Source organism: Microtus pennsylvanicus, chromosome 11, assembly GCF_037038515.1.
Source record: "Microtus pennsylvanicus isolate mMicPen1 chromosome 11, mMicPen1.hap1, whole genome shotgun sequence".
Taxonomy (NCBI): domain Eukaryota; kingdom Metazoa; phylum Chordata; class Mammalia; order Rodentia; family Cricetidae; genus Microtus; species Microtus pennsylvanicus.
This window is the reverse complement of record NC_134589.1, coordinates 40,356,627-40,384,214: the sequence shown is the minus strand read 5'-3', so window position 1 is coordinate 40,384,214 and position 27,588 is coordinate 40,356,627. Positions and strand designations below refer to the sequence as shown.

The following is a 27,588-nucleotide window of genomic DNA, read 5'->3' as shown; positions in this document are numbered from 1 at the left end:
TGACAATCTTCCCATGACCTAATGCTGCTCCCACTAGAGGCCTCTGACTGTTTCCTATCTGGAGCTCTGAAGAATGATTGACAGGCAGGAGTGAGCATGTGCCCAGCAAGGATCACTGCCATCGTTAATGGAAGCTGGAGCAGGCAGGTCGATATCATGTCCAGAGCCTTACGTCTGATGGGGCCAGCCCTGAAACTCACTGAGTTCTTCATGAGTGGAATGCCTGCTAATGGACACTTTGCTTCCCCTAACATTTCTCCAGAACAGTGATGGAGCTCAGCTTGGGGTAGAGGCACTCTTTGTAGTAGCTGCTTAAGTTGGAGTGGCAAAGAGAGGCTCCAGTTTGTAAAGGGATTTCCTATGCCCCGCTGCCCTTTGACCTGCCTAAAGTATCTGATGCATCACACACTAAGGGGGATCTGGTGGGTCATGTTTCCATCTTTAGGTACCCTTCCTCCCCAGGCCATGTTAACGTGGGACTTACAAAATAAGGGCATGAGCAAAGGAAGTAGGAAAGGAGGAAAATGAACACACTGAGGGATGTGGTCAAGAGATTTAGATGTATGTGGCTTTGGGCAAAGGGAGCAGGGAAAAATGGTCCTATACAGGAAGGCTGCCATCAAATCAAAGAATGGCCTGCTCAACAAATCAAAGTCAAGCCAGGAGAGTGAGATGAAGCTGGGGCCCTGGCTTCAGTCATAAAGAGGAAGTTAGGATTCATGATGAGCTTCCGACTTGCTGAGATACGATTGACATCTCATTGATTGACATCCTGGTATGTGATGAGAAAGAAGGAAACTCTCTACTTGCATGCCTGGCTCTCAGGTCCAGAATCTCTCCACTGGGTTGGGGAGGAGGAGGCTATTCGTCAGAGCAGTTGGTGTCTGGAGATCTGTTAGTGGTGGGGACCATGGCAGATGCCTCTGCTTAGTGTTTTTCTCTCTCAATGGAGATGTTGTGAATCTGACAGTGGACCAGACACTGTGCAAGGATGGAAGGACAGACTTCTGCAAGCTGTCTATTCCTGGCCTTGCTGTGGTTGTGATATCCTCAAAGCTAGGAACCTTCTCTCCAGAAAAACAAACCTAGGAACTCATTCATGTGTGTGTGCCTGTGTTTGTGGATACATACATGAACACACTTTGTTATTATAGTCTGTATAAGTCAAGAGACTCCTGGCTTCCCGTAAAATGTGTCCATGGACCCAAGGTGGAGAATCCCTATTTTATATTTAGTAACAATTTGTTGTATTCTTTAAAACTTCTGAGAGTAGATTTTAAGTGTTACACACACACAGAGTATCTGAAGCAATACTTATGTTAATGTATCCTCTGATGTATATACATTTCCAAAAATGTATATGATACATATTTTTTTAAAATTTAAGGCAGGAGAATTGTATTTTTAAGACCATCTTGAATTACAAAGCAAGATTGTAATACAAACAAATTAAAGAGAAGATCCTTCACTCCAGATGGGGAGACAGACACATTGGCTGTGCTATATAATGGGAGATCGTGAAGTGCTGGATGATATCAGAGTCTTCAGGGGTAATGAGGCACAATAACCGGTAAAGATGAATACTTTGCTATTCCATAACAGATGTTAATTGAACATCTAATATTCACCGAGCTCTGTTCTAGACACCGGAATAACACAGAAATAAGACCAAACCGTTTCTACCCTTGGCAGGGTATAGGTGTGCCTCTGGCATGTTGCATCCCTCTACATTCAACATGCTTTCTCCTACCTGCAAGTCTTCACTCCATTCAAGTGGAAGGAACCCAGCCCCTGCCTTTCTTTCAGTTTCCTGGCACATCTACTTCCCTCTTTGATATTTTTGGCGCCTTTATTACCGGCAGTCAGAGGACATTTTGTAAGTACCATGCAGTAACCATTACATTAGGAATAAATAAATAAAAAGAGAGCTAGAAAAAGAACACAGACACGTCTGGCTTTGTAACATTACTGTCAGTCAGTGGGCATATGGGTTCCTGAAAAGTTGGGCAGAAATCACAATATTATCCTTAAAATGCATCCCACTCTACCTGGCAAGCTCGCCTCCATCCTTCAGAACCTCTTAAATGTCCCCTGCTTTTAGAAAGCCTTTTCTGAGTCCTTCTGCAGTGGAAGGGAACTGATTGTGTGTGTGTGTGTGTGTGTGTGTGTGTGTGTGTGTGTGTGTGTGTATTGTATCTTTACCTCATGACAGAAGTAGATTTCGGGATAACTTCTGTTTTACAGGGAAAGAAACTTGGACCATGAAGGTCTGCGGGTCCCATATAAAATGCTGTACATAGCTAATAGGAAGTGGAGCAGAGCCCAAGGTGTGTTCAGGACCAGTGGTGGTAGAATTAACTCCTCTTCCTCAACAGCCTTCACGTTTTAACTTGCATCATGGGTATACTGGTTTGTAATCATGCTGATTTGTTAAATGTGTATGCATGCATGTGTGTGTGTATGTGTGTACATGTATGTGTGTGTGTGTGTACATGTATGGAAACTAGAAGTTAATTGTCTTCCTCCCTCCTCACCATCTTTTCTTTGAGATAGTATTTATAGCTCTGGCTAGCCTGGACCTCGCTAGGTAGTTCAGGCTGGCCTTGAACTCAAGGAGATCTGCCTTTCTTTGCTTCCTGAGTGCTAGGATTAGAGGTGTGTGCCACCACACCCAGCTTCTACTTTACTGTCTTAGAAACAGTATCTTACTGAATGTAGAGATTACAGATTTAGTGAGGCTGGCCAGCCAGCCAGCCTCAGGAACCCTCCTGTGTCCATCTCCTTAGGTCTGGGATTGCAAGCACACTCTGTTATGCTTGTCTTTTTATGTGACTGCTGGAGATTTGAACACAGGTCCTCATGCTTGCACGATGAGTATTTTATTAACTCTGAACACAGCAGTTTGACTTCGGTGTAATAACAACTTCACTGCAAGCTCTGGGTGTATTACCCTGTCCCCCTGGAAACTTCTAGTCACCCAATTTACTCTGTCCTATGCTCACTGTGACTTTCATTTCTGACCCTGCCTTTGGTGCTGGCTGAGAAGTGCTTTCCTGTCTCGGGGCTTGGTGGTCCTTCTGTCCATGAGTCCTACACTCTACTCTGCATCTTGGACAACAGTCTCTTCCCTGAACAACCTTCTATAAGAGGGTGACCAGACACACGTACCCCCAAACACAACACCCTCGGGAGTGCATCCAGCCTCTCTGAAGAGGTACACATCTTTTTAGAGATGCATTTCATTCCAGGAAAAGAGTGGGGGCCACACATGAATGACCAGGAAGGGAGGGAGTGTGGTCCATCCTGGAGGCAGGAGGAACCCTGTGTGCCTGCTCTGCTCTCCCTTATCCTGTATGCTCAGTTCTCAGTGTGATCTGGTCGCTGTCTTGGCGAGCAGCGCCCACCATGGCTGGCTGACGATATGAGTGAAGGGAATCTCTTTCATTTGAAGTCTTCATCCTGTACTTTTTACCCTCATCATTGTCGTTGTCATCACCCCCATCCTTGAAGCCAGGAGTCAGCCAGTTCCTCTGCAGTTTTTTGGGGGCATAGAGGTGGGGAAGAGTGGGGAAGGGGACTTGCTGATTTGTAAGGAAAGCTTGTATTTAAAAACTCAAAAAGTAGGACACAGTTATTTGGGAACTTTGCAAGTTTTTATCAACTTGGTATAAACAAGAGTTGCCTGGGAAGAGGGAACCTAAATGGAGGAATTGCCTTTGTCAGATTGGCCTGTTGGCATTACTGGAGCAGGTCACCAGGTTCCTGGTTTGAGCCCCAATTTTGGCTTCCCTTGATGAGGGACTGTAACCTATAAGCCAAACAAACCCTTTCCTCCCCAAGTTGATTTTGGTCAGTGTTCACAGCAACAAGGGAAACCTACGACAGGGACCCTCTGATGAGAACCGTGGTTTTCCCCTTCTTCCTGGTGCTGCTGCTGAAGCCCCAGTGTGCACTTGGCTGATGCAGAGTGATGGGTCTGTGGCAGGAGCTGAGACCACAAGGTGACGGTGGCGACAGCCAGATTGGGTAGAAGCTGTTAACAATTCCGGTGCTTGATCCAAACAAGACGGGAAACTGAGACTTCTAAGCGGGGAAGTGAGAGAGGGTTGGGTCTGAGTTTGTTTTGAGAGGATGGCAGTGTGACTATGCTGGAGAAAACAGAGCTGTAGGTCAAAAAGGCAGGAAGAGAAGGACAGTTTGAAGGTTAGCAACGGAGGCAATGAGGCCGAGAGGAGAAGCAGTCAGTACAGGTGGTGAAGGGAGGCGCTGGCAGGAGGGAGGCAGGCTGTGCGAGACAGAGGAGTCAGGGATGAAGCCAAGAGCATCCCTTGGGCATCTGCCAGCCCCTCCCTGCCACTGAGTCTCTGGCTTACCTCACAGTGTTCTGATAAAGGACCAAAAGAAGGAAGGAGTGGAAAGAATGTGGATGCTGAAGTCTATCTGAGAGCTGTTTGTCTCTATTGTTACTATTGTTGTTTCACGACCAGAAACTTTCCCAGCTCTTGGCTGGCAGGAGATGCCAGGCTGGGTTGATCTACTGTCAAGAAAATCGGTGTCTCAATTAAGAGGGGATATAATTAGCTGATTATAATTTCAATTTGTTCTTTTCTGGTACTTCCCCGTCTTCCCTGCCTGCGCCGAGTCCATGTTTGAGATTCAGACAGCCTCTCTCGGTATCATAATGGACAAGATGATATCAATATAGACAGCAACAGAGGAAACGGTGGCAATTTTGAAATTATCTCCCAGAGATACCTGCCATTTTTCCCCCAGAGCTATTGTATTTAAATGGGGGAGTTTCAGGGTTTTCAGGCTTCGCGGTGTGAATGAGGGGCACAATGATAGGCTACCATTCCGAGGAGCAATAAATCCATTCTCTTCTGAATTCACAGGCTTTGGAGCATAATCTTTATCTCAGTGACAGCTTCCTGTTGACTTTTTGTTAAAGAAGAGTGGCGTCCTTATTTGATTCACGAGGTTCATTTGTTCCACAGTTCAGCACACGCATTAATACCAGGTATCTGTTCCTTCCTCCAACCCTACTTTGCGGAGAAAGGAAACAAGGCAGGTGAAGCCAACACATTCAAGGCCGCATGACTGATGGTATTGGCCATAGGCAAAGTGAAGTCGGGAGGTGCATATCCCTTGGCCTTCCACAGTAAGTTCTCAAATTGACTGGCTGTCAGGAAGTGGGCCTTGATTTTTCTCCCCTTTGCTAAACAGTATTTTTTTTATTAACCTTAGTGAAAAGTTGGAAGCACAGAGTGGCTTTAATGAAAAACAGTTTTATTACTTCTAAATGTTATATAAATTATCAACTAAGATATAATCGTGTGCAAACAATGAATATGAAGGGCGGTAATGAAAAAAATTACAATTCATTATGAGTCTGCAGAACGCAGGCTCGTATCATAAACATAAAAGACCTTTAACATTTCGATAATTAATAGCCAGACTCAGGAATTACCGATGCATGAAAAGAATGCTTAATTTGAGGGTCCTTAGTTTTAGAGAAAAGGACACTGGTTTTAAATGGATTTACCTCAACTATTGAGATCTCCACAGGTAGCTGAGGTTATTTCAAACTATTGACTCGATAAAGACTGTAGACAGATAGTGTGTCTGCTTTTATATCAAAATCAGAATGAATTGGATCGGAATGAAAATGTGCTTATTATAGCCAAGTCACTGTGTCTTCCATCAGCGGTTCTCAATGGAGCACTGGGTAGAGCAGAAATGGGGTACCATTCACATCCTGGTGTATTCTCCTGAGGCTTATCTGAAAGTTCAAGACTTATACTAGAGATGTCTATAGGTCAATTACAATCATTGGTCAGAAGCAGAGGTAGCCTCATGGCATAGAAGTCAAGACTGGTCAAAGATTCCTGGCTCTGTCAGCTGCTAGCTGTGCAAACCTGAGCCCATCCTTTGTCTTAGCTTGGCTTCATCAAAACTTGTCTCCTCAAAACTAAGATAATAATGTCTCCATGGTAAGGATTTCCCACGAGTGTAAGATGTCTGTGTGGCAACTGTTGCACTGAAGGACACCAAGTTAAGGTGTTAGCTACTGCACTGGAGGCCTCCAGGTCAAACCTTTTACTTGTGAAGAGGAACTGTTGTTTCAGGAGCTTAAAGCAACTTGCTCAAACCCGTCTGGCTATCTAGTAGCCCAGATGGCATGGGAGCAGAATCAAGGTGTCCCGCTTCAAGCTCAATGCCTCATTAGCTGCTGTGTTAACACTGGAGGACATCTCCTCCCACCAACCCGTCGTAAAATTCCTCTCTTTGAAACACATCCATAAAGCTAAGCCTGTGAGAGGACATGCCCGGAAAGGATGAATTCCCGAACCTGCTACCACTGGAGACCTGGGACAGAAGGACCAGAGCCATGCATTCATTCCAAAAGAAACTTTTTTTCCTGACACGCTTACTGTCAGCTCCCAACTATATCAAACCCTGGGCCTCTGTGCTCTTTATAATTGACTTCTGGATGTGACTGTAGAACCTGCATCTAGCCATCCAGACCTTTGACTTGTCTCAAATTGCCTGGGCTGGCCCTTCTTAACCTAAAGCCCCAGCCCTCTCCAGAGGCCTCACCCTCTGTTCCCATCCTTTACCACTTTCTCGCTGCTTTATGCAGCCCCAGTCATTCTAAGCAGCAACCTCAGGACCTGTGGCCCTTCTGGGTTTGCTCTAGCTCAACAGTGAGGCCATCCTATTTTAAATAGAGGACACTGGCCTTCAGAGGATGGTACCCCAGCACGTAGTGTGGGTTTGCAGGAATTAACTTACTACCAGTTTAATATAATCCCAATGAAATGGCCATCATCAGACTGAAGGCTTCCCTGCAGAACTCAGGAGGAATTAACTCCTGGTGTTTCTTTATTCCGTTCTTACCCTCTGGTATAACCTCTGGAGTCTCTTATGAAATCAAAACAACAAGATAAAATGCAATAACAGATGCATACATGGATATCAGGCTGAGCTCGCCTTGTCTGTGAGGCTGTCCATTGTTATGCATGAAAATGGACCCTGCAGCTTTGGGAAGGCCCCTTCTTACAGCAGCCTGGTGGTTTTCAGGCCTTGGCCATTGTTTGTCTGTCTCCTTCTGGACCTACTGTTCAAGGTTCAGAGGGACAATATATCCTCCACAAAGCTGGTCCCTTACCCTCCTAGGTGTCTGATTCAGTTGGGAAGTTTCTAGTTGCGCCTAACAGAAAACCCAGCTCTGATCAACTCATACAAGAAGCCTAGAATTATTTTCAGATAGTTGGCAACAGGTAGTGCAGGATCTTGCTCGTGGCAAGAGGGGAAACAAACAAGGCAAGCCTGTGATTGCCAGCTTGCTACCAGGAGAGAGTTTCTGGGCTGTAGTGGAGGAGCGGGGAAGCCCGACAGAGACCAGTAATAGACTGGAGTTGAGAGAATGAAGCAAATGCTCAACATGGCCAAAATATTGGAGAGAGGGAAAGGAGAGAGGAAGAGGTCAAGAGGAAGAGGGGGAGGGAGAGGAGAGAGAGAGCTTGTGTCTGTATTTGGAGATCTCTCTTTGATTATAGTGGGAGGCTCTGGTCAGACATGTGTCTGAGGTCATTGTGGGTAGGACAATTCCCTGGAGGTCACGGGGGCTGGAAGCCCTGTGTGTTGCTGTCTGCCATTGTGGGCTAGTGTGGTGAGACGGAGTCCAGGTATCCTCAGAGAGATATTGTTTCAATGGTGGAAACAAGCTTGCCAGAGGCAAGGGCTGTTCTGGGACACCTGGCAAAACTTAAAAGGTGGTCATCTCAGGCAGGGGCTAAGAATCATTGTCTATGAAGAGCCAGGTAGTGGACATTTTAGGTTTCATCACATGGTTTCCATCCCAGCTTAGTAAATAGCTGTACTACCCCAAAGGACCTACCGGCCATATGCAAATGAACAGGTGTGGCTGGCCACGGTACTCAGCTCGCCCACTGCTTCTACAGAAACAGAACGAGGTCGAAGTTTGGCCTGCATACTAGTCCTGGAAGGCAGCAAGCTTGTTTCTAAGTAACCTTACTGCCCACTGGAAAATTCACACAATCCCTGAACTCCAAACAAAAATTATTAGGCATGCAAAAGAAATCAAGACCTATGACCCAGCATGAGGAGAAAAATCCATCAGTAGAAAGAGACTCAAACATAAAATACATTATCTGATCAGCAGATAGGATTATTAAAGCAGCTCTTGCAAAGTAGTTATTTAGGAAGTTAGAATAAAGCGTCAACACGATAGAGACAGAGCCAAATAAATAAATAAACAAACAGACTCAAGGAAACCTTTTAGAGATGGAAAAATACCCTGGACAAGAAAGCGGATGCAATTATCAGTGGCTCCGAGGAAAAGAGGCAGGGAGGTCAGCGACCTCGAGGGCAGGAGACAGGAATGATGCGGTGAGTGGCGGAACAGCATCAAGTGACCAAACACTCATGTCAGCCGAGTGGCAGAAGAAGGGAGGCGAGCGGCAGAACAAAGACAAACATGAAAGCCACTCCTTAGAGATGACACCTGTCCTGAGACAGCCGAGCAGCAGCCTTAACGTGCCGAAAGGAAGCGACTGTGAGCCCAGCATCCTCTGCCTCCTGAGCAGATTGCAGAAAACAAAGGCGAACCTTCAAATGATAGAAGTCATCATCCCCAGACAGCTCCCTTATGAAATGTTAAAATAAATCCCTTAAGCAGAAAATTTATTGATAGCAGATGGAAACTTGAAGTTATATAAAGAGTACACGAGCAGATAGACTTTTTTTTTCTTATTCTCAAAATCTCTTTAAGCGGTTATGTTCAAGAAGCACAAACAAGAATGTGTGGTGGGGGTTATGGAGAGGTCATACGCATGATGGTGATATTGCGGAAGGCTAAGGTGCAGCCAAATCAACCTTCTATGCCTTCTAAGCTTCCTCTCACAGCTTTGCCCTCCCAGCTCCATGCACTACTGCATCTCTCCTCTCTCCCTATCTCCCACTGTTGCTGGTATGCACATGGGTATAGGAAGTGTCTCCCACTGCCCAGATATACTGTATCCCAGAATAGTATGAGAGGAATGCTCTTAGATGACATTATATCACAGTGTCAAACGACTGAACACTACTGTATACACCATGTGCTATATCTGTTTGAATATAATATAATAAATCGGTAAGGCCTGCATCTGTGGCAGAATGCTTGCTAGCATGCACAGGGACCTGGGTTTAGTCCTCAACACTGCAAAACAAAACAAGTCTTCCATCCATGGTTCTAAGGACATTCATCACAACGAGGGGAGGAGTGATGCTGGCATTTGGTAGGAGGAGCAGGGTTGTTGTTCAATACTGTAAGTTGCACAGGACAGTTCCCCAAGGGGGGGGGGAATTACTAGCTAGCACCAGGACTAAGAAACTCAGTTCTAGAGCAACTCCTAAAGACAGAAAGCAAAGAGCTAGCATTAAGAAACCAACAAAGAGGGATGGGGAGATGGCTTACTTTGTAAGGTGCTTGGTGTATGAACGTGAGGATAGACTGTTAATCCCTAGAACTCATCTAGAGTGGGTAGATGTGGTGGCAGGCATCTCGGCACTGGGGAGGTGGGGACAAAAGGGTTCTGGGACTCATTGACAAGTCAGTCCAGCTGAATCAGAGAGCCTCAGGGTCAGTGAGAGATTCTATCTCACAAAGTAAAGTGAAAGACACGTGCATCAAATTCTGGCCTCTATGTGTGCTTGGGCACACACCTGCATGCATATTTATACGCACACACAGATACACACACATATGAACACATACACAGAGTAAGACAGACAGACATACCCACACAGTGACACAAACACAGAGACACCCACAGAGAGAAAGAGACAGATATACACACACATTAACACACACACAGACAGATACACACACACACACATATACACACAACGCACCAAAAGGAGATAGAATGAAAAAATGAAAATCAGTAAATTATCTGGACCTGATAGTACACATCAGTAATTCTAGCATCTGGGGTGAGAGAATTACAAATTCAAAGCCAGTGTGGGATAAATAGTGATACATTGTTTTAAAAAATAAAAACAAAACAAAGTCAATAAATAAATATATAACTAGAACACCTAAAATAAAGCAAGAAGAGTAAATGGAATAGAGAACAAAAGTCAAATGGGAAAAATACATCAACTGGTGGATTTAAACCAACACACCAGTAATTACACTCAATTTTTAAGAAATGGTCTTAACACTCAAGTTAAAGGCACAGAGTATTAGATCACGTGACAAGAACAAGACCCAACTATGTGCTGTCCACAAGAAGCACGACTTTAAAAATGAAGATTTGGCTTCCCCATCTGCAAGGTGGCTGGTGAAAAGGAAGAGAAACTGAATACAAAGAAGGAAGCCAGGAAGGCTGGTGCCAGTGTGGTAGGCACCACCGAGGAGGGCAACTCTAAGGTTAAGAAGCCAAAAGAGAGGAAACGGCACTGCAGCCAAGACCCTGCTGCAGGGGACCCTGGTTAGGGGAACAGACAGGTGCTGCACATCTGCCATGTATTCCAGAGGGATCTGGACAAGAGGAAGCACTCAGCTGCCAAGTTCACGGTTAAGAATGTTCTTGACACTGTCACGGAACCGGCTGGTGGTGACAGAATGAGGGTTCTTAGGTGGTGGCGTTTTGCAAAGTGCCTAGATATTATTCTATCAAAGACATTCCCTGGAAGCTGCTGCTGAGCCACGACAAACAAAGCAACAAATGCCCCTCCCGCAGTCAGCTTGCATGAGGTTTTCACATCAGCATCACCCCAGGTTCACGCTGGTCATCTTCACTGGGTGCCACAGGGCAAGACAGTGGTCTTCTTGATGCCTTGTTCCCTCAGCTGAGTTCCTCTGTGTGTAACACACCAGACATCTCTCAAAACTGGTCTCAGAAACATAAACCCCCCCAGAAACCTCACTGATATTCACTTCAAGAAGCATCAGGAGCCCAACCCAGCTAAAGTGAACTCTTCCACATGGGAGACGAGGAATCGGGGATTATGGAGCAACCGAGGATGAGCAGAAAGCTGTGGACTTGTAAATTTTGCCAAAGATCAAAGCTGTCCCTTAGCTCCGGGGCTACAAGCGATCCATTTTGCTCTAGCAAATGGAATTTACCTTCACAAATTGCTGTTTTAATTTCTCACCACAAATCTAAGTATACAGTGGCTACATTAAAAACAAAGTAACAGAAGACAAAGATTAAAGCTGAGGGATGGAAAAGGGCAAAGCATGCTGACTCCCACAAAAAGAACGCCGGAGTAGCTCTATGAATACTCGACGGAGTTTTTAAAGCAAGGGGGCATTGTTAGGGACTCAGAAGTGAATTCCCCGGTGACATCAAAAGCACGTAATGAAGAGAGGGGCTGCACTTCAGAAGGCATGAGATGAAAACTGTGAGCACCAAGAGGAGAACTACACCACCCACAACTACAGTGCATGCTGTCAACACCTCTCTCCATAACCTATACAAAATGCAGACTAAGACTCAGTAAGGACATTGAAGACTTCAGTAACACTTAAGTGTGGAAGGGTTTTCTCAGCTGTTCCTTAATAAAAGACCAGAAGCAGTTTCCTTTCTAGAGAAAAGACGCTTGTTTCGGGCCATGGCTCTGGAGAGAGGAGGTCCAAGCAGTACGGTTTAGGTTCTGGTGAGGGCTCCTCTGGAATGCATCATGTGTCCGGAGCATTGTGTATGCCTACATAGCTGCTCTCATCCCTACCCCCATTCTTTAAGAGCTGGGGATTGAAAACAGGGTCCAGCACACGAAGCAGATGTACTACCACTGAACTACATCAGTAGTTCCAGGTTCTCTTGCTATAATCCCCCAAGGACTCACGTGTGAATTAGTTTTTTTATCAACTTGACACAAACTAGAGTCACGTCAGAAGAGCAAACATCAGTTGAGAGATTGCCTCCATTAGACTGGCTGGTGGACGTGTCTGGGGTGCATTTTCCTCAAGGACTGATGTGGGAAGGCCCAGTTCACTCTGGGTTATGTCACCCCTGGATAGGGGGTCCTGGGTTCTGTAAGAAAGCAGGTTGAGCAAGCCATGGAGAACAAGCCAGCAAGCAGCGTTTCTCCATGGCCCCAGCTTCAGTCCCTGCCTCCCGAGCTCTTGCCCTGGCTTCCTTCATGATGGACTCTAACTTCTACTATGTAATAAACTCTCTCCTCCACAGGTTGCTTTTGGTCACAGTGTTTTATCACAGCAATACAAAGCAAACTGGGACAATTCATTTGTGGAGACTCTTCTCCAGTCTAGACTTATCATTCCCCACAGGCCCTCCTCAAAACTCCACATTCAGATCAAGTCCGAATCCTCTTCGTAACATAAGACTTTGAGGGTTCAGGCAGGGCAAGCTATTTTCAAACCACGGCAAAGAATGAATGTTTTTCTCAAGAGATCAAGGTCAGTGCAAGGTGCCTCTTCTTGTCCTCTGACTCAGCATCACAGTGGAGGTCCTAGCCTGAGCAGTAAGACAGGAAAGATAAACAAAAGGCACATGCGTTGGAAGAAAAATTGTAAAACTGGCTTCATTCATGTGAAGTGACCATCTACATGGAAAATGCTAAGGAATTAAAACAAACTACCAGAACGAACAAATAAATGTGTTTCATAGGAGTATAAGGTACATGTTTCGTATCCATAAATAATTGTTTCAATATACTTGAAACAAAAACATAATTGAAAAGTTAAAAAAATGTAATTCTCAGCAATATTAAAAACATTAAATAGTCATTAATTTTGGAAAAATATAGATAAAAGCTGTACACTGAAAAAGTACAAAATATTACTGAGAGAAACCAAGCCTTACATTAATACAGAGGTGTTACATAATAGATAGCAAATCTCAGGATTATTAGCACACTCATTTTCACCAAGTGATTTATAGGAATGCTCTCAGCAAGAGTTTTTGTTTTGTTTTGTTTTTGAGATGGGGGTCTCATGTAGCATAACCTCACCTCAAATTCCTGGTGGAAGAAAGATGACCTTGAACTCTTGATCCTCCTGCCTCTGCCTCCCAAGTACTGGAAATACAGACATGTGCCTGGCTCCGGCAGAACATTTTTTCTTTCGTATGTGTGGTATTTGTGTGTGTGTGAGAGAGAGCAAGCGAGAGCGAGAGTGAGAGAGAGAGAGATTGGGTGTATGATGCACACATGTGTGCTGATGCATGTACATGAGGTCAAAGGTTGATGTCAAGTATCTTTCTCAGTCATTTTCCACCCTTCATTTTGGAGTCAGGCTGTCTCGCCCAACCTTAGCTGAGCTCTCTCTGACTCAGCTAAGCTGACTGGCCAGTGAGTTCTGGGGACTCACCAGTCTCTGCTCCCCCCGCCCTGGTGTTACAAATGACTGTGGCCAGACCTAGTATTTGCATGAGTATTGGGGGATCCTAATTCAGGCTCTTTTGTTTATGTGGAAAGCTCTTTCCTTACAGTTTTTAAAAGCAGACACTGACACTCTGAGTGCTCCCACAAGCCGGTGGGGATGTGGAACAGGGTGCTGCTTTGGAAAATGGTTTGCTAATTTCCTTGAGAGGTAAGTGTGTGCCTTCCATCCCATTCCTAGGCATTTGCTCTGAAATAATAAGGGAAAGAAAGCTTGGTCCATGCAAAGACGTAAATACACAGAGGCTCGCTGGAGGTGCTGTTTGTAAGAGCCTCAAACTGCGAACGGCCCTTTGCCCATTAGCAGCTTAAAATAGACGTGTTTGTAAAAGTGGCATGCCTCCTCTGCAGTAGAGAAACTACCCAGCCATAGAGAGGGGCACACTGTTATGTATATAAAACAGTGTGCGCAAGTCAAAACGATATTCCGACTCCTGGATAAAGAAGTCAGACCAGTACAAAGGAATGTACTGTCAGTACATTCTATGACCCCATTTGTATGAAATTATGAAATACAGAAACTAATCTGAAGGAGTTGGATCTGTGGTTTCCCAGGCAAGAGGATGGAGGCAGCCTGGGTCCCAAAGGAGAGAAGGGAAATGTTATCTTGGTTGTGTGGATTGCGTCGCTTCACAGGTACGCTGATGCTCCAGGCTCATCAGACTCAACACTCTACATGCACAAGACCGCACGTGATCATACTTCAGCAGGGCCACGCAATGGTGAAGGGAGAGAAGGGGAAAGCGGAGGAGGAAGAGTCGAGGAGGAGCACTAGCAGGGTGGACATCGTGATGGAGGAGTCGTTCTTTGTCACACGGGGTGCTGGCTTCTCCCAAGGCTGGCTCCCCATGGCAGAGTAGGAACATAGTTTTCTCCACAAACATCAGTGGCCAGAATTGTGCCACCTGCCTTTCGTGAGTCAGGTACTTCCCATGTCTTAGTCGACGAGGAGGTGCGGATGGCAGGGAACTAAAACCCAGGCTCATTACAGTGAGCTTACTCTCAGAAGTGCTTTTTCACTATAACTTGAATTAGAGGGGTTCTTTTCCTTCTTGCCTTCCTTTTATCCTCTACCCTATCTCCTCTCCCTTTTTCCCTTCCATTCAGCGAAGACATTTTAAAGATAGAAGCTATACATTAATTTACGGCTTAAAAAGTGCTTGGGTATAGAAATGTTAAATGCTGGAGGAGATGGAAATAGCAGCTACCCTGATTTGTTTATTATACACCGGATATTTGTCTGGAATTGTCATACTAGATTCCATAAATATGTAAAAATATTGTATGTTGATTTAAAACGTAAAAGGGGAAGGCTCCACTAGCTATGAGGGATGGAGCTGTAAATGGGGCTAAGAGACTGGCATTCACTTTACCGCTGCTAATGGTGACATCCATGAAGGGCTGTCAGCATGTGCTGGGGTCTGTGGACTGCCCAGGCCGGAGGGCTGTGGTGCCCTTACATCCCTTGCCTGTGGACTGCCAGCATCCGCTGACTCAGATCTAACAATGAACCAGCCAGGAACAGGTGAAAGTTGACTTTTTATTACACAGAAGATTCGTACTTTATCACCCCCTGTGACATAGTCTGTGACGGCTCTCAAAGGGGGAGCAATAGGAAGGGCGCCTCTCTGACGCCATTTTCTGTAAGTGGTCAGATATTAATGCTTTATGAGCTAAGAGGCTGGCTACATCTTCTTCTAATTGCTATTCCAGATAAGAAGGCAGATAAATGCTGTAAGACGAGACACGTTTGCGGTGCCCTCGGATTCCTTAGTGATGTTTTCTAATTGAATGGAGGAAGGAAGGCACACCGTGTCCCATGTACCCAGGTTTGCTTTCCCCTGAATTGGCTCCTTTCCAAGGACAGCTGCTCACCAACAGTGGTCTATGGGAGAAACCTACTGAGCAACTTAAGTGCCCACCCTGGGTTCCAGGGCAATGTAGAGCTGACTTGATGGAACTCACATCCCAGAAGTCCTCCAGTGGTGTCATTTGCCCGTTAATGTTCTAATTACAAAGACACTTCAGGTATTCTTTTAAAGAGAGATACACTAATTAACTTTACTTAGACCCTTTGTTAATAGCTAGTAAAAGTCAGGAAATAATAAAACTTTCCCCAAGTTGAATCTGTAGACCCTTGACTGGCGCGTCCCTTCTTCTCAGCCCTTTTCGTTCCCACTCACTCACTGCCTACCAGGGGAGTCCCCAGGTCCTGGTCCAGAGTTCTTTCTTTCTACACACTCACCTCCAGGTCTAGTGTGCTCTTCTTCCTGGCAGCCAGGATCTCTGCTGGAAGGCTCTTCTCCGCCCCAAAGAATCTGCACCTACGACATGCATAGCTGGAGACGCTGTGATGGTACAGGTCTCCAAGAATCAGCCCTAAGCAGTGACTGACGTGCCCAGGGTGTGTGAGTGTATCAGCTTCGCTGCTTACGGTGATCTTTAAAAAAAATTAACTCTTTTCCCCCTCATGTGTTTGTGTCTGTGATGTGTTTGTGTACGCATGTTCATATGTTTGTGGACCCACGTGTGTGTACATGAATGTGTGTACACGTTAAAGCCCGAGGCTGATGCTTTCCTCTGTCACTTTTCACCTGATTCATTGAGGCAGGGTCTCACGGTTGAATCCCAGCCTATTCATGGGATCTTGGTGCACTCTTTAAGACCTATTGTCATGGATCTCCAGTGTCCACTCACCTGCCTGCTGCTGCTTCCTGCCACCACTCTGTGTCCCCTGATCAACTGTTGATCTTGGATATTTCCTACACTTCCCACTCCTTCCAATTTCTTATTCTATAAATTTCATTTTTTCTTTCATTTTTCTGTACACTGAAAGCCTCCTCCTTCCGAAAGGTTTATTGTGTGTGTGTGCACGTGCACATGTGCATGCTCGTGTGTATGTGTGTATGTGCATCTTCATGTATGTGCATAGACACATGCATGTAGAGTCAAGATATTGATGTTGAGTTTCTTTCTCAATCACTCTCTAACTTATTATTATATTATTACTTGCGACAAGGTCTTTTACTAAACAGATTTGGCTGTACTTGCTGGTCAGTGAGGCCCAGGGATTCTTCTGTCTTCTGTCTCTACCTCCCCAGTGCTAGGATTATAGGGTTATGCTACCACACATGGCTTTTATTTTTCTTTATGGATATTTGAAACAGGGTTTCTCTGTACCTTTAGGGCCTGTCCTGGAACTAGTTCTTGTAGACCAGGTTGGCCTCGAACTCACAGAGATCCGCCTGCCTCTGCCTCCTGAGTGCTGGGATTAAAGGCGTGCACCACCACTGTCCAGCTACACATGGCTTTTTTACATGGGTTCTAGATATTGAACTTGGGTTCTCACTCTTGCCCAGCGAGTGCTTTACTAAATGACACATTTCCATGTTCCTCAAGTTGATTTTGAAAGCTGTCCTTGCTGTTATTTTTGTTGCTGCTGCTACTGCTATGTCAAGATACCCAATTGGTTTTGGTCCAGTGAACTGGACACATAACTTTGTGTCTGAGGTGATACAGAATGTGGAGGTGATGGGAGCACGGGAGAGCAAAGCATCTCACCCAGTGGCAGACACAAAGCAGAGGGCAGCCTCAGCAAGCTTCCCCTTTCTTTCCTCTCCTATTCCTGCTGGGTCCCCAGTCCTTTGGACAATGTCACTCACTCTTGGTGGGGCTTCTTCTCTTAATGACTATGCCTCCCTGGAAACGCACTACAGACAGACCCAGAGTCAGGCTTTCCTTCTCTCCTAGGCTTCTGTTAATCTCATCAAGCTGTCCATCAAGATCATGAATGGGCCGTTGCTGCTCTCCACATCCACAGCCCCTCTCTTCCTGCATTTCTCAAGAATGCTGCTTTGCTCCTGGTGTCTCCATCCACATAATAGTGATAGCCACACTCGCCATTATCACTCTCAGTGTTGTGATGACCTACGGAGACAAGGTCTAGAAACTGTTCTTGGACCTGTCGTGATAACGACAGCGCTACAAGAAAACACACAATCTGTGACCTTCCATAACTTCTAAAACAAAGTTGTAGTGTGCATTGTGAGTGTGTCTGTGAGTGTACCATGCGTGTTCATGTGAACACCTGTGCAGCTGTGCATAGGCATGAGTGTATGCGTTTGTGAAAAGCTGGAAGACAACCTTGGGAACATCCTCAGGGTTTCCCTTTTCCCTTTGAGTCAGGGTCTTCCATGGCCTTCAGCTCGCTGATTGGCTGGGGTGGCTGATAAGCACTAGGGGGTCAAACTCTGGTCCTGCATTTGCAAGGCAAGTGCTGAGACACTAAAAATTCGAGACCACTGCCAAAGGGAGTCAATGCCAAGGTCTTAGAGAAAGGGTCTGATGAAACCTAGCTTGTGGGGCATCTCGGGGGGGGGGGGCTTTGCTATCACCTTCCCCTCCCCCAACACTGAAATGTACAGCTGATCACAATAGACTGGTGAAAAACTTTGGGGGAAAGGCACCGAGCTTAATGTTTGCCGCGTCTCAGGGGATGATGACAGCATCCAGGCAGAAATATCTGGAACTTGCCAGGATGTGTGAAGACAGGACAGAGAGGTAGGAGGAGGAAGACGAGTGTGGGAACAGGCAAAGTCAGGCTCTGGGCTTGACAAATTATTATTCGGCTGGCTTGCCTGAATTGTGACATATTATTTATTAAAATGGAAAGAAAATGTAAAAAGCGAGATGTCAGCCCCAACCCAACCTCTCTGAGCAGACAGCTGGCATGAAGGAACAGCAGCACCAGCCCACGTGACTGCGGTGTGGGGAGGGGAAAGCCGCTGTGCCGGATTGGCATCCTCTAGACTCAGAAAAGCCAAAGCTATGACCTTGGGCATGTCCTCTATCCTCTCGGAGCCTCTGTGTTCTCACGGTAGAACAGGGATCATCATTTATTAGGCGCCACTCAACTACAGTGTGCTTAGAAAAGCAGTCTGAAACTATCGTACTACCGCTTTATCATGATGCGGTAGGGACTGGGGAGCTGACAGCTCTTAAAGCTTTCTCCGACGCAGTGTAGTGTACGGCCTCTGGTTATCAGGGGTTCACAGTAAGAGATGCGCTGCCCTTGGGGGGTTTGCAGCTAACAGAGCAGAGAGCCATAGAACCCAATAATTAGCAGCAGATATGATACGGTGCTAGAGAGTACACACAACCAAATCTGTAGAACGGAGTTCACTGTACAATGGGAAGTCAAGTGGCCTTTCCAAGATCAGCGAGGAAGCAGGGTCTTAGATCTGGTTCTGTTTCTGACCCTCTACAACTGCTCAATGATGACTCCTGTTGCCCCTTCAGTGTCTCTAAGGTTAACGGTGCAGAGGGCATGAGGGACAGAAGGACAATAATTAATTTATAACCTGTGAAATGGGATAGGATGTGACATTTAAGTATATATGATCACAGGATGATTGGTTCTATAGTGGGGAAAGAAGAGATCTTGCTGGCAGTATTGGGAGAACACACTGTCCGGAATTCTCAGTGGTCCACTCTAGAGCTTCCTAGAGAGAGACAGTGTAGTCCAAGTGTGGCTTCTACCTGCATGCTTCCCTTGCAATGAGGCCGTCTGGGGGTAAGGATGTCTGCTCCCTGATGAGGCATGGAAGGACTCCTGAGATGGTGGCCAGGCAACTGAGCGACGAGTTCTGAGCTGCTCTAAGCGCCCATCTCCTCTTTTGAAAGAAGGTGGTGTTTATACACACCCTGTCTCCTCTCATGAATCGCATGCCTACTGTGTGTTGTACCCAGTCAGTCTCTTCCCATGTCTTCGAGGACTAAGGAAGAAATGCTGTCAAAGGTCAAGTGCCAGCTGTGCTGTGGGCACACAATGGTTGCTCAAGGCTGTCTTTCTCTGTGCCATAGTTCCTTCGCCAGCCCCATTCTGCAAAGGGTTAGAATGACGAGCTGAACTTACTCACAAATCCTGCGCTACTTCCCCCCAGACTCTACTTCAATGCCGACCATCTGTTAAACATAGTTGTGGAACTACAGTTCACAAAAACCCACCAGAAAAACCATAAGGGAGAAGCTTGAAGGCTCCAGGCACAAAGGCATGACAGGGAGACGGCAACATTAACTTCCCTGCTTTGTTTATACACATCACATACCTGTATTATAGTCATGCATTGAACAGCACCTTGTCAGCATATACAGATTGTATGGTAATCAAATATTTCAATGTATTTAAGAAGATAGATTATCTACCCAATTTGGTCATTATATACTGTATTTAGGTATCAAATAATTGTATGGAATCTCATAAGTCCACACAATTAAAATAGTAAAATTACAACACAGAACTGGGGAGATGGGTCAGTGGGTCAAATGCCTGCTGATTAATTATGAGATCCGAGTTCAGATCCCTAAGAGCAGGGTGTGGGTGTGTGCATCTATACTCTTAGCACTGAGGGTGTTTTGCAGAAATAGAAGGATCTCTGGAATTTTCTGGCTAGCCAGTCTAGCCAATGGGTGAATACTGGGTTCAGTGAGAGATAGAAGCTATCTCATAAAAAGATACAGGGGAGAGCAATGATGAAGGATTTCTAACATTGACCTCTGTTTTCCAGACCATGTAAATACATATGCTCCCATGGCCACATGTACACATACACACACACACACACACACACACACACACACTCACTACATAAAGATGCATACACACAACATAAAGAAAATAAAAAACCCAAAACAAAACTGTGCCCCTTCAACCACAGTATGTGGCCACTGTATTAAAAGCACCAAAAAGATGGTTTTCAGATATAGAAGAATGTCAGAGAAACCTACACCACGAGGGACTTCAGCCTCCTGTGGCCACTAAGAAGGGTAATCATACACACGGAAGCTTGCACAGTGTACCCCGCAGTTGTCTAGTGGGAACCTGCCCAAAATCCTGTGAGAGTACCGATCTGCAGAAGGTGTAAACAAAACAGCAAGCAGCCTTTTTCTTTTTGAAGCCACGTGTCACTGTCAGAAGCAATAGACGCCACACACAGGGACTTGGTGCCCTGGGTCATGGCAATATGCATCTGCTTAAGTCTAATTAGGATACATTATCATTCGGTAGCAGCAGTGGCCTGTGTCCTGGACAACTCAGGTGACAGGAATGATCTGGTGGGCTTGCCACAGCGAGGAGCCGTGCAAGAGGCTAGAATTCAATTCTAGCAGGTGGGAAGTGGCTGGATATAAATATTTTAAGACAACAAATATGATTCAGAAGCTAATTGGAACACACTGACACCACCCAGGGCTTCTGCCGCATGACACACAGATGGGAGTGGGCTTGCCGCCTCTGCATCAGAGCATACAGTAAACCGTGTCGAGGGAGCTGTCCCTCCCAGAGACACAAATCTAGGACCCTGCGGAAGAGCTGGCAGGTGGATCAGGGAGAGACAGGGTGCAGCAGGGATGGGTGCAGGCGAATATCTCACTTCCTGACTTGAGAAAAGTCTCTTGGTCTCTGGAGCCTTCATTTTAATAGAGGCAATAGTGGGCAGTGGTTGGCCAGATGACTTTAAGTTTTCTAGCTCTCTCCCTCCTCTGCCACTGGGGTTTCATTGGTCCAAGGCTACCTCTGGGGTCTATATTTAGGACTTAGGAGATAAATAGTGCAGGGGAATCCAGTCCATGGGTCCTGGATACAGAGAGTCTGGATTCAAGCATAAACTGTCACTTACTGTAAAGCCAAGCAATGCCAGCCCAGACATAGACAAGAGGGGCCCTGCTCTGGATTCTGAGAAACACTGTAGAGGGTGTGTCTCTGCTCTCTTTCCCTGTACCTCTTAACAACAGGATCCATAACCTGCGTTCTGATCATAGACCATATTCCACACATTTTGGGTTGAAATGCCACTGTCCACTCTAGGCTTACACATTGAGTACCTGTTCCCTTGCTGATGGCACAACTTTGGGAGGCTGTGGAACTTGAGGAGGTAGGGTTTAACCAGAGGAAGTGGGTCCTTAGGGGCATGTCTTTGAAGGTTATGGCTGCCCCTGGCCCCTTTTTCTGCCTTCCAACACACCATGATGTGAACACCCTCTGCCACGTGGTCTTGCTGCCATGTGCTGGGATGTTCCACCATGCCTCCCTTGCCATGATGGACTGAAAGCAAGACCCAGAATGGACTTTACTCCTCTACCCGGCTTCTATTGAGTGTTTTGATGCAGTGACATGGAAATGGCTCATCCATTGACCTCTGGACCTTTGTTCAAAGACTCCAGGTCAGCTTCCAGGATCATGTTGGTCCTCTCCCATCTTCTGTAGAGCAGAGGGACCATGATACTACATATGCAGTCCTTTTCTCAAGCAGTAGCCATTTGGAGTGGGGTGCTGGAGCTTGGATGTATGGACTAGGGAGCTCACAGAAGATGACTCACAGTTTAAGAACTGGAGAAAGGTAGGCAGAAGGGGCCGAGTTACCAATCAGGGACCCCCCTCTCTGTGGCTTCCACTTCTGGGATGCCAAAAGTGTAAAAATCTCAAGTTATAGCCAGGCACTGAAGTGACTGTAAAGGTGTATTGGCCAATTAAAATGACATGTTTTATTTAAAAATCCGTAACTGTACTCAGAACTTAGAAAAATTTATACATGTATTATATAAGCTTCCATGTGCACTCTGGCCCTCAGCCCATAGGTAGTAGGGGATGGTAGATCCTGAGGAAAATTATTAACCATTTGGTCCAGAGTTTTGTCATCTGTAAGTCAGAAATAATGTCAGAACTAATTTGATATGATTGTTTTATGGGCCAAGGAGCTGACACATACACACTAGTCTTATGCCCAGTGTGTAGTGAGTATACAGTAAAAGCTTCAGCCATTAGAATTTGTCCATCACCTGCCGTGAAATAATCCTTCTGTATGCTGTGAATATGTATTATTCTCACTGGTTAATAAAAAAGCTGATTGGCCTATAGCAAGGCAGGAAAAGGATAGGCAGGAAAGCCAAAGTGAAAATGCTGGGGGGAAGAAGTGCAGAGTCAGGAAACACCAGCCAGAAGCCCAGGAAGCGAAACGTGCTAGAAGACAGGCAAAGCCATGAGCCACATGGCAAAATATATATTAACAGAAATGGGTTAATTTAAATGTAAGAGTTCGCTAGTAATAAGTCTGAGCTATTGGCTGAGCATTTATAATTCATATTAAGTCCCAGAGTTGGGTATTTGGCAGTCGGGACAGGAAATGTCTGTTTACAATCAGCCAGATTGTACATGAATTGGCACCTTGTCATCTCCTACTGTCAGCATCTGCCTGTATGGTTCTCCCAGTCTGGTGGATCCCTTTCTGTACTCTCTTGGGAGATCTCTACCCCAGGGACATAGGACCATTACCTGCATGGCTGAAGTCAGAAAACAAGACCCATGTCCCAGCTGTTTAAAGCCCAGTGACATGAGCATACCAAGGCCTTTTTAAATGTCACAAGCTCTGCCGGGGCAAGATGTGTGGGAAGCTGATATCCACAAGCCCTGTCTAGAGAGTAAATAAATAAGCTCTATGCAGGCCCAGGCACCATGCTATGAAGTGTCTTGCTTGGAAACCTGGTTCTTGATAACAAGCCAGTGGGAAGGATGATTCTTTCAGTTTAGCTTTGCTGTCATTAAACAGCCTTCTGTGGTTCTTGATAGGCTTATTTTATTTTTTCTGGCCCCATGCCAGTTAAAAGTAGGATAAATGATAACTCTGTTAACGAACACTCCAGCTAATTTCGTGGCAGAGACTGCAGGGGAGGGAGCAGGTGGGACTGTCCTCACACTGCGGGCTCATAACCATTTCGGGCATCCAACATTTATTAAGGGCCAGTAATAAAAGCCCCCATGATAGTGTAATGGCTCATTCTAAATGCTTCCTGATAATAAAATGAACATTGATTCAAAAGGCAATATTTAAATTCCATCCACAGCATGTCAAGGAAAGGCCAAGAGTGGCTGGGGTATGAGAAGCACTGAACTAATTCCTTTAACCATCCACTGCCTGGCAAACCGTATGCTCTTGCCAGGTGGGGACATGCTAGAAAATGCTTCATTGGGGAGGCACCCCCAGACCCAGCTTCAGCTCCTAGCTCCCTGTATCAGGGCTGGGTAGCATTGGGCTTGGGGCACAACCCTTTGAGCTTGCACTGACTCCTTGAAATACAGATCAAGTGGTGGCTGGCTTTCATTGTCAACTCGACACAGTCTAGAATCACCTAGGCAGATGGTCTCAAGGAGGGCTTGTCTATATTAGGTTGGCTTATGGGCATGTTTGAGGAGGATTGCCTTAATTCAGTTAACTGAGGTGGAGAGACACACCCTTAATGTGGGCAGCGCCATTCCATGGGCTGGCCCCCGACTGAGCTGTGAAGGGGTCACGGAAGCTGGCTGAGCATAGGCAGGCCAGTGTAGGAGCCTGCTGCTATCTCTCTCTGCTCTTGGTGTGGCTGTGGTGTGACAAACTGCCGGTATCTCAAGCTCCCGAAGTCCGCTGCCGTGACTTCTCCCACAGTGATGGACTGGAACCTAGAACTTAAGGCAAGATACAATTCTCTTCTCCTAGGGCAGGGCGTTTTATCCTAGCAACAGACACGAAGTAGGACCATTGGGGATACCTCTCCTGTTCAGTGGCTTGCAGGGTTAAAGTAACATGGAATCCATATGTTTGGAGCTCCCTCACTACTTCCTTTGAACCCAAACATGAACTTGCCCCAGGTTAATACTTGAGCAGCTTCAGGGAAGTTACTCTGCTGTGAACAAATGAAGGGCTCAGACTCAATAGGCTCCTGACTCTTGTCAAAGCTGTTTAACACAAGCTCCCCAACCAAGCTCCAATTTTGAAACACATCGCATGGCCCAGGTAGTGAATCTGACCATGAAATCTACACATGGACATGTGTTCAGTCTTTCAGGTACTCAGGACACAGCCCAATTCTGCAGGACTGTGTGCGAGACCCGGCTCCCATTGCCCAATCTCCCCTTCCCCCTTCCTATTCCACAGACATTCTCCGGTCCAGCTGCGTACTCTGACCTGGTTTCCTCCCTTCATGCATTTCATTCCCTCTCCCTGAAGGCTTCCATTGTCCCTTCATGGACGATGCTCTCTATCCTTAGCAGAGGCTGAAGATCCTCTTCAGGTGGCCCTGACCTCCCCTCTGCCAGTGGTGGCAGCCTTTCTCTCAGAGCTAAGGCGCGCCTCACTTCTGTGGGTCCAGCATCCATGACGGAGGCTGGCATAAATTCAACATGTCGCTCTGAGTGGGTCAACTCTGCTCTCACTCCTAGAGATTCTTATCCTGTGCTAGGGATTTAAAAAGAGTCTGTCTGCTGAGAACTCACAGATAAATCTGGCTCAGTCCACCTCCTTAATCTGATGGTGCAGACAATGTGGCTGCCCACTTGCATATCCACTCGGATGTCCATGCCTGTCCCAAACTGGGCTCTTCCCAGGCCTTTCCAAGCTGGCTCCTCCTCCGCCCTTCCCGTCTTAGCAGATGGAAACCACATCTTTCTTCTTCTCAGACCAAACGCTCTGGTGTCATCCCCCTCACTTCTCTTACTCCGAATATCTGGCGTGGTTGATTCTGTCAGTGCTGGCTTTGAGATACATTCAGCATCTGGTTCTTTGCCATCACCTCAGCCTCGCCTAGATTAGTGCCTATGGGAGATCTCCCCAGCTGCTCCTGCCCTTCTGGTTATTCCCAGCATTGCAGTCACAGTGCCCCCATGACAGCGCGCTGAACTCTTTCCTGCTCACCACTCTCCACTGACTTCCCACCCCATGCACAGTAAGGCCAAGTTCCCATAGCAATAAGACCCTGTATGATCTGGTCTCTGCTGCCTGCCAAGTTCATTCCCACTGTTTGCTAGAGACATCCCAAGCGAGCTCCTATGTCAGGACCTTTGCACTGGCTGTTCCTTCTGCTGGGAACACACCTGCCCTCATGCCACGTGGCTGGCATTGGTCCTCCCTCCAGGTCTTTCTTCTTAGAGGGACTTCCTCTGGCTTTATCTGAATTCTTACCCCTTCAACATGTATTCCCCTCCGATTTTTTTATTGATTTAGCACTTATTGTTCATTGCCCAATGTAGTTCATGATTTATTGATCTCATTTACTTTCTGTCTTTTCCAAGCTGTGAGAGCATGGATTTGGGAATCTCTATCCTCTATGTCTACAGTGGGATACAACACACAGTGTCCCTTACACTAGCATGTTGAATAGATAAATGAATATCTTCTTCAAGGAAAGCATTGACACCAAAAGCTCAGCTGGAACCAGTGGTGGGTGGCAGGGATGGAACCATGGTTCCAGAGGTGGGTGGCAGGGATGGACCCATGGTTCCAGTGATGGGTGGCAGTCTTCCTCCACACCAGCAGTAATGGGAGGCCAAGTGACTCCTCAGAGGGCTAGCTATGGGCTCACTCTGTGGGTGAGTTTTAGAGACTGATATCGTACTGTTTAGTATTACTAAGCTGGCAGAGGCGGAGGTGGTTTTTCTCTGGGGAACACTTTGAAAAGGTTTTCAGAGCAGGGAGAAAGCAGCAAGTCCAAGGACCCAAACATCCTACTCCACTGAGAGACCATCTTCCTTGACAGCTAGCGATCCTAGGTGTGGTCAGCAGGTCAGGACACCCTCTGGGGTCAGGCGAGACTCCATCTAGACTTGGTGGTTGGATGTTTGGATTGGTATTAGGTACCAAACGTAAAGAGAAGTCTTCACAGAGTTCCATCCCTCCATCGACTTAGACATGTCTCTGCAGAGAAGGGTCCTTAAGTTAGTCATCTTCATTGTCTGAACATAACCTTACACACCATTTGAGTGTGCAAGTGACCACTTCCTATTATTTAGCTGAAATATTTCATGTAGACTTTGCTCCCTGGCTAAAGGAAATGTGATCTTCAATGGTCTCTCTTCCTCCAGGAATGGCCGTGTCCTTCAGGACTGGACAATAGCTTCTGCCTGTATTGTGGTGACTTCCCTGTCCCTTAGACATGCAGAATAGACCTAGAACTAAGCTTCCTATTCACTACCCATACAGGCTGAGTACTCTGGAGTGGGTTCCTGACCCAGAAGGTTTCTTTTTCTTTCCTCAGACATATGGAGGCAGTCAAGGGTCTGGCTTAATTTCCTTAGGATCCAAGATCTAAATGAGGTCAGGGTTTGCTGTCCCCTACTTCAGACTCAAGGGGGCCGCCACCTCTCTCACGGCTCATATGGAGAGCCCTATGTTTAGGAAGTGTAAAGAACATATCCTGCCTTGAGTTGAGCTGGTACTTGGTTAGCGTTTGACTTGTGAGCCTTACGTCTGTTTCTAAAGGGTAAAGCAGAGGTCTCCTTTTTTGGGGGGAATCGGGCTCGGTTCTAAAGTCTACTTTTCCAACTCTGAAACCATCAGAAGCCTGCAGTAGAACCAGCCTGTGGCTTTTCTGCTTGGTCTCTACCTGCCCCTCCTGTGTTCAGCTCTGCCCATCATGATTTTATTATCTGCGGGTTCAGCCCTGGTCCAGCTGCCCAGTCAATAAGAGACCAGCCTGGCAGTGTCTGCAGGAGCTCTCTGTACCATCTGGGCGGCATGGCAAGACCACCCTGGCCATCCTGGGGGTCAGGACGGAAACTTGCCTTCTGTCAGCTCCTGTTGTGCCCACTGTCCACCATCCACTCATCTGACCAGCCCCCAGCTTCTCCTCTGGGGAGCTACGTCCCAAGTCTTCAAATGGTGGAGACTCTACTGGGACCCCATGGTGTTACCCACCAACAGATTAATTTCTCACTCACTTGGTTCAGACATAAGCACATGATCCAAGTCAGGCCAAGTACAGCTCATTTTCAGTATGTGTGCATGTATCTGTATGTATGTGCATGTGTGTGTGTGTATGTATGTGCACACTGTTGGAGAATAGGCCTTTCTTCTCATTGGATGTGAAGTCACAAGAACACCCAGTTGGAAATGGATGGCAGCCACGGTGATGAGAGGGTGAGCCTGAGGCTGAAGGCAATACTGAAGTCAGATAGTAAGACAGGAACTGTACCCGGGTGAGAGCATTGACCCTGAATTGAGCTGCAGTTGAACACTAAACAGTTTATTTGGACAAATTGCCCAGCTATGTGGTCCGATCAGGTCTCTAGTTCACTTAAATGAGCATAACATGTTTTTCTTACTAGCAACCTGGAGTGTTCTAGGCACAGAGTCTAGGCACAGAGCC

The 27,588-nt window shown here is 46.3% G+C and overlaps 1 protein-coding gene and 1 pseudogene across 2 annotated transcripts in view; one reads left to right on the top strand and one right to left on the bottom strand.

Annotated features, from left to right (window-relative positions):
- Asic2 (acid sensing ion channel subunit 2) overlaps nucleotides 1-27,588 on the bottom strand; it is a 1,067,336-nt gene that overhangs the window by 159,078 nt on the left and 880,670 nt on the right. The window lies entirely within an intron of this gene.
- LOC142859551 (large ribosomal subunit protein eL6 pseudogene) lies at nucleotides 8,859-10,864 on the top strand (annotated as a pseudogene).